The sequence below is a fragment of the Osmia lignaria genome, unplaced genomic scaffold (assembly GCF_051020975.1).
Source record: "Osmia lignaria lignaria isolate PbOS001 unplaced genomic scaffold, iyOsmLign1 scaffold0013, whole genome shotgun sequence".
NCBI lineage: Eukaryota > Metazoa > Arthropoda > Insecta > Hymenoptera > Megachilidae > Osmia > Osmia lignaria.
The window spans coordinates 7,766,872-7,773,691 of record NW_027478167.1 but is presented as its reverse complement, the minus strand read 5'-3'; positions in this window follow the sequence as shown (position 1 = coordinate 7,773,691).

The following is a 6,820-nucleotide window of genomic DNA, read 5'->3' as shown; positions in this document are numbered from 1 at the left end:
ACAACAAGAAGAAGAAATATCTCGAAATATGTCCGTCATGCCCCTTCCCTTGAGATAAATCTGCAAATATCTCGGAAACGAAGCGAGCTATGGCAAAATGTTAAGAGACCTTTTTTGTAGAGAATCAAGTTTCCTACTTTTTATGTTCTATGATATTTTTTGATCAGATGCGTAGTTCTCGAGATATATCAAGATATTTAAAAGTTCCGAAGCCGCACAAACATAATAGAGATACAGAAACACCGTGGCCCCTTTCTTTGAGATAACTCTGCACTATTGCGAGCTGCAAATGCCACTTCCAGCTTAGCTGTGCAGAAGAAGAACAACAAGAAGAAGAAATATCTCGAAATATGTCCGTCATGCCCCTTCCCTTGAGATAAATCTGCAAATATCTCGGAAACGAAGCGAGCTATGGCAAAATGTTAAGAGACCTTTTTTGTAGAGAATCAAGTTTCCTACTTTTTATGTTCTATGATATTTTTTGATCAGATGCGTAGTTCTCGAGATATATCAAGATATTTAAAAGTTCCGAAGCCGCACAAACATAATAGAGATACAGAAACACCGTGGCCCCTTTCTTTGAGATAACTCTGCACTATTGCGAGCTGCAAATGCCACTTCCAGCTTAGCTGTGCAGAAGAAGAACAACAAGAAGAAGAAATATCTCGAAATATGTCCGTCAGGCCCCTTCCCTTGAGATAAATCTGCAAATATCTCGGAAACGAAGAGAGCAATGGCAAAATGTTAAGATACCTTTTTTGTAGAGAATTAAGTTTCCTACAATTTATGTTCTATGATATTTTTTGATCAGAAGCGTAGTTTTCGAGATATATCGAGATATTTAAAAGTTCCGAAGGCGCACCAACATAATAGAGATACAGAAACACCGTGGCCCCTTTCTTTGAGATAACTCTGCACTATTGCGACCTACAAATGCCACTTCCAGCTTAGCTGTGCAGAAGAAGAACAACAAGAAGAAGAAATATCTCGAAATATGTCCGTCAGGCCCCTTCCCTTGAAATAGATCTGCAAATATCTCGGAAACGAAGCGAGCTATGGCAAAATGTTGAGAGACGTTTTTTGTAGAGAATTATCTTTCCTACAATTTATGTTCTATGATATTTTTTGATCAGAAGCGTAGTTTTCGAGATATATCGAGATATTTAAAAGTTCCGAAGCCGCACCAACATAATAGAGATACAGAAACACCGTGGCCCCTTTCTTTGAGATAACTGTGTACTAGTGCGAGCCGCAAATGCCACTTCCAGCTTAGCTGTGCAGAAGAAGAACAACAAGAAGAAGAAATATCTCGAAATATGTCCGTTAGGCCCCTTCCCTTGAGATAAACCTGCAAATATCTCGGAAACCAAGCGAGCTATGGCAAAATGTTAAGAGACCTTTTTTGTAGAGAATTAAGTTTCCTACTTTTTATGTTCTATGATATTTTTTGATCAGATGCGTAGTTCTCGAGATATATCAAGATATTTAAAAGTTCCGAAGCCGCACCAACATAATAGAGATACAGAAACACCGTGGCCCCTTTCTTTGAGATAACTCTGCACTATTGGGAGCTGCAAATGCCACTTCCAGCTTAGCTGTGCAGAAGAAGAACAACAAGAAGAAGAAATATCTCGAAATATGTCCGTCAGGCCCCTTCCCTTGAGATATATCTGCAAATATCTCGGAAACGAAGCGAGCTATGGCAAAATGTTAAGAGACCTTTTTTGTAGAGAATTATGTTTCCTACAATTTATGTTCCATGATATTTTTTGATCAGAAGCGTAGTTTTCGAGGTATATCGAGATATTTAAAAGTTCCGGAGCCGCACCAACATAATAGAGATACAGAAACACCGTGGCCCCTTTCTTTGAGATAACTCTGCACTAGTGCGAGCCGCAAATGCCACTTCCAGCTTAGCTGTGCAGAAGAAGAACAACAAGAAGAAGAAATATCTCGAAATATGTCCGTCATGCCCCTTCCCTTGAGATAAATCTGCAAATATCTCGGAAACGAAGCGAGCTATGGCAAAATGTTAAGAGACCTTTTTTGTAGAGAATTAAGTTTCCTACTTTTTATGTTCTATGATATTTTTTGATCAGATGCGTAGTTCTCGAGATATATCAAGATATTTAAAAGTTCCGAAGCCGCACCAACATAATAGAGATACAGAAACACCGTGGCCCCTTTCTTTGAGATAACTCTGCACTAGTGCGAGCCGCAAATGCCACTTCCAGCTTAGCTGTGCAGAAGAAGAACAACAAGAAGAAGAAATATCTCGAAATATGTCCGTTAGGCCCCTTCCCTTGAGATAAACCTGCAAATATCTCGGAAACGCAGCGAGCTATGGCAAAATGTTTAGAGACCTTTTTTGTAGAGAATTAAGTTTCCTACTTTTTATGCTCTATGATATTTTTTGATCAGATGCGTAGTTCTCGAGATATATCAAGATATTTAAAAGTTCCGAAGCCGCACCAACATAATAGAGATACAGAAACACCGTGGCCCCTTTCTTTGAGATAACTGTGTACTAGTGCGAGCCGCAAATGCCACTTCCAGCTTAGCTGTGCAGAAGAAGAACAACAAGAAGAAGAAATATCTCGAAATATGTCCGTCAGGCCCCTTCCCTTGAGATAAATCTGCAAATATCTCGGAAACGAAGCGAGCTATGGCAAGATGTTAAGAGACCTTTTTTGTAGAGAATTAAGTTTCCTACTTTTTATGTTCTATGATATTTTCTGATCAGATGCGTAGTTCTCGAGATATATCAAGATATTTAAAAGTTCCGAAGCCGCACCAACATAATAGAGATACAGAAACACCGTGGCCCCTTTCTTTGAGATAACGCTGCACTAGTGCGAGCCGCAAATGCCACTTCCAGCTTAGCTGTGCAGAAGAAGAACAACAAGAAGAAGAAATATCTCGAAATATGTCCGTCAGGCCCCGTCCCTTGAGATAAATCTGCAAATATCTCGGAAACGAAGCGAGCTATGGCAAAATGTTAAGAGACCTTTTTTGTAGAGAATTAAGTTTCCTACTTTTTATGTTCTATGATATTTTTTGATCAGATGCGTAGTTCTCGAGATATATCAAGATATTTAAAAGTTCCGAAGCCGCACCAACATAATAGAGATACAGAAACACCGTGGCCCCTTTCTTTGAGATAACTCTGCACTAGTGCGAGCCGCAAATGCCACTTCCAGCTTAGCTGTGCAGAAGAAGAACAACAAGAAGAAGAAATATCTCGAAATATGTCCGTCAGGCCCCTTCCCTTGAGATAAATCTGCAAATATCTCGGAAACGAAGCGAGCTATGGCAAAATGTTAAGAGACCTTTCTTGTAGAGAATTAAGTTTCCTACTTTTTATGTAGTATGATACTTTTTGATAAGATGCGTAGTTCTCGAGATATATCAAGATATTTAAAAGTTCCGAAGCCGCACCAACATAACAGAGATACAGAAACACCGTGGCCCCTTTCTTTGAGATAACTCTGCACTATTGCGCGCTGCAAATGCCACTTCCAGGTTAGCTGTGGATAAGAAGAACAACATGAAGAAGAAATATCTCGAAATATGTCCGTCAGGCCCCTTCTCTTGAGATAAATCTGCAAATATCTCGGAAACGAAGCGAGCTATGGCAAAATGTTAAGAGACCTTTTTTGTAGAGAATAATGTTTCCTACAATTTACGTTCTATGATATTTTTTGATCAGAAGCGTAGTTTTCGAGATATATCGAGATATTTAAAAGTTCCGAAGGCGCACCAACATAATAGAGATACAGAAACACCGTGGCCCCTTTCTTTGAGATAACTCTGCACTATTGGGAGCTGCAAATGCCACTTCCAGCTTAGCTGTGCAGAAGAAGAACAACAAGAAGAAGAAATATCTCGAAATATGTCCGTCAGGCCCCTTCCCTTGAGATATATCTGCAAATATCTCGGAAACGAAGCGAGCTATGGCAAAATGTTGAGAGACCTTTTTTGTAGAGAATTATGTTTCCTACAATTTATGTTCCATGATATTTTTTGATCAGAAGCGTAGTTTTCGAGGTATATCGAGATATTTAAAAGTTCCGAAGCCGCACCAACATAATAGAGATACAGAAACACCGTGGCCCCTTTCTTTGAGATAACTCTGCACTAGTGCGAGCCGCAAATGCCACTTCCAGCTTAGCTGTGCAGAAGAAGAACAACAAGAAGAAGAAATATCTCGAAATATGTCCGTCATGCCCCTTCCCTTGAGATAAATCTGCAAATATCTCGGAAACGAAGCGAGCTATGGCAAAATGTTGAGAGACCTTTTTTGTAGAGAATTAAGTTTCCTACTTTTTATGTTCTATGATATTTTTTGATCAGATGCGTAGTTCTCGAGATATATCAAGATATTTAAAAGTTCCGAAGCCGCACCAACATAATAGAGATACAGAAACACCGTGGCCCCTTTCTTTGAGATAACTCTGCACTAGTGCGAGCCGCAAATGCCACTTCCAGCTTAGCTGTGCAGAAGAAGAACAACAAGAAGAAGAAATATCTCGAAATATGTCCGTTAGGCCCCTTCCCTTGAGATAATCCTGCAAATATCTCGGAAACGAAGCGAGCTATGGCAAAATGTTTAGAGACCTTTTTTGTAGAGAATTAAGTTTCCTACTTTTTATGCTCTATGATATTTTTTGATCAGATGCGTAGTTCTCGAGATATATCAAGATATTTAAAAGTTCCGAAGCCGCACAAACATAATAGAGATACAGAAACACCGTGGCCCCTTTCTTTGAGATAACTCTGCACTATTGCGAGCTGCAAATGCCACTTCCAGCTTAGCTGTGCAGAAGAAGAACAACAAGAAGAAGAAATATCTCGAAATATGTCCGTCAGGCCCCTTCCCTTGAGATAAATCTGCAAATATCTCGGAAACGAAGAGAGCTATGGCAAAATGTTAAGAGACCTTTTTTGTAGAGAATTAAGTTTGCTACAATTTATGTTCTATGATATTTTTTGATCAGAAGCGTAGTTTTCGAGATATATCGAGATATTTAAAAGTTCCGAAGGCGCACCAACATAATAGAGATACAGAAACACCGTGGCCCCTTTCTTTGAGATAACTCTGCACTAGTGCGAGCCGCAAATGCCACTTCCAGCTTAGCTGTGCAGAAGAAGAACAACAAGAAGAAGAAATATCTCGAAATATGTCCGTTAGGCCCCTTCCCTTGAGATAAACCTGCAAATATCTCGGAAACGAAGCGAGCTATGGCAAAATGTTAAGAGACCTTTTTTGTAGAGAATTAAGTTTCCTACTTTTTATGTTCTATGATATTTTTTGATCAGATGCGTAGTTCTCGAGATATATCAAGATATTTAAAAGTTCCGAAGCCGCACCAACATAATAGAGATACAGAAACACCGTGGCCCCTTTCTTTGAGATAACTCTGCACTAGTGCGAGCCGCAAATGCCACTTCCAGCTTAGCTGTGCAGAAGAAGAACAACAAGAAGAAGAAATATCTCGAAATATGTCCGTTAGGCCCCTTCCCTTGAGATAAACCTGCAAATATCTCGGAAACGAAGCGAGCTATGGCAAAATGTTAAGAGACCTTTTTTGTAGAGAATTAAGTTTCCTACTTTTTATGTTCTATGATATTTTTTGATCAGATGCGTAGTTCTCGAGATATATCAAGATATTTAAAAGTTCCGAAGGCGCACCAACATAATAGAGATACAGAAACACCGTGGCCCCTTTCTTTGAGATAACTCTGCACTATTGCGACCTACAAATGCCACTTCCAGCTTAGCTGTGCAGAAGAAGAACAACAAGAAGAAGAAATATCTCGAAATATGTCCGTCAGGCCCCTTCCCTTGGGATATATCTGCAAATATCTCGGAAACGAAGCGAGCTATGGCAAAATGTTGAGAGACGTTTTTTGTAGAGAATTATGTTTCCTACAATTTATGTTCTATGATATTTTTTGATCAGAAGCGTAGTTTTCGAGATATATCGAGATATTTAAAAGTTCCGAAGCCGCACCAACATAATAGAGACACAGAAACACCGTGGCCCCTTTCTTTGAGATAACTGTGTACAAGTGCGAGCCGCAAATGCCACTTCCAGCTTAGCTGTGCAGAAGAAGAACAACAAGAAGAAGAAATATCTCGAAATATGTCCGTTAGGCCCCTTCCCTTGAGATAAACCTGCAAATATCTCGGAAACGAAGCGAGCTATGGCAAAATGTTAAGAGACCTTTTTTGTAGAGAATTAAGTTTCCTACTTTTTATGTTCTATGATATTTTTTGATCAGATGCGTAGTTCTCGAGATATATCAAGATATTTAAAAGTTCCGAAGCCGCACCAACATAATAGAGATACAGAAACACCGTGGCCCCTTTCTTTGAGATAACTTTGCACTATTGCGAGCCGCAAATGCCACTTCCAGCTTAGCTGTGCAGAAGAAGAACAACAAGAAGAAGAAATATCTCGAAATATGTCCGTCATGCCCCTTCCCTTGAGATAAATCTGCAAATATCTCGGAAACGAAGCGAGCTATGGCAAAATGTTAAGAGACCTTTTTTGTAGAGAATTAAGTTTCCTACTTTTTATGTTCTATGATATTTTTTGATCAGATGCGTAGTTCTCGAGATATATCAAGATATTTAAAAGTTCCGAAGCCGCACCAACATAATAGAGATACAGAAACACCGTGGCCCCTTTCTTTGAGATAACGCTGCACTAGTGCGAGCCGCAAATGCCACTTCCAGCTTAGCTGTGCAGAAGAAGAACAACAAGAAGAAGAAATATCTCGAAATATGTCCGTCAGGCCCCTTCCCTTGAGATAA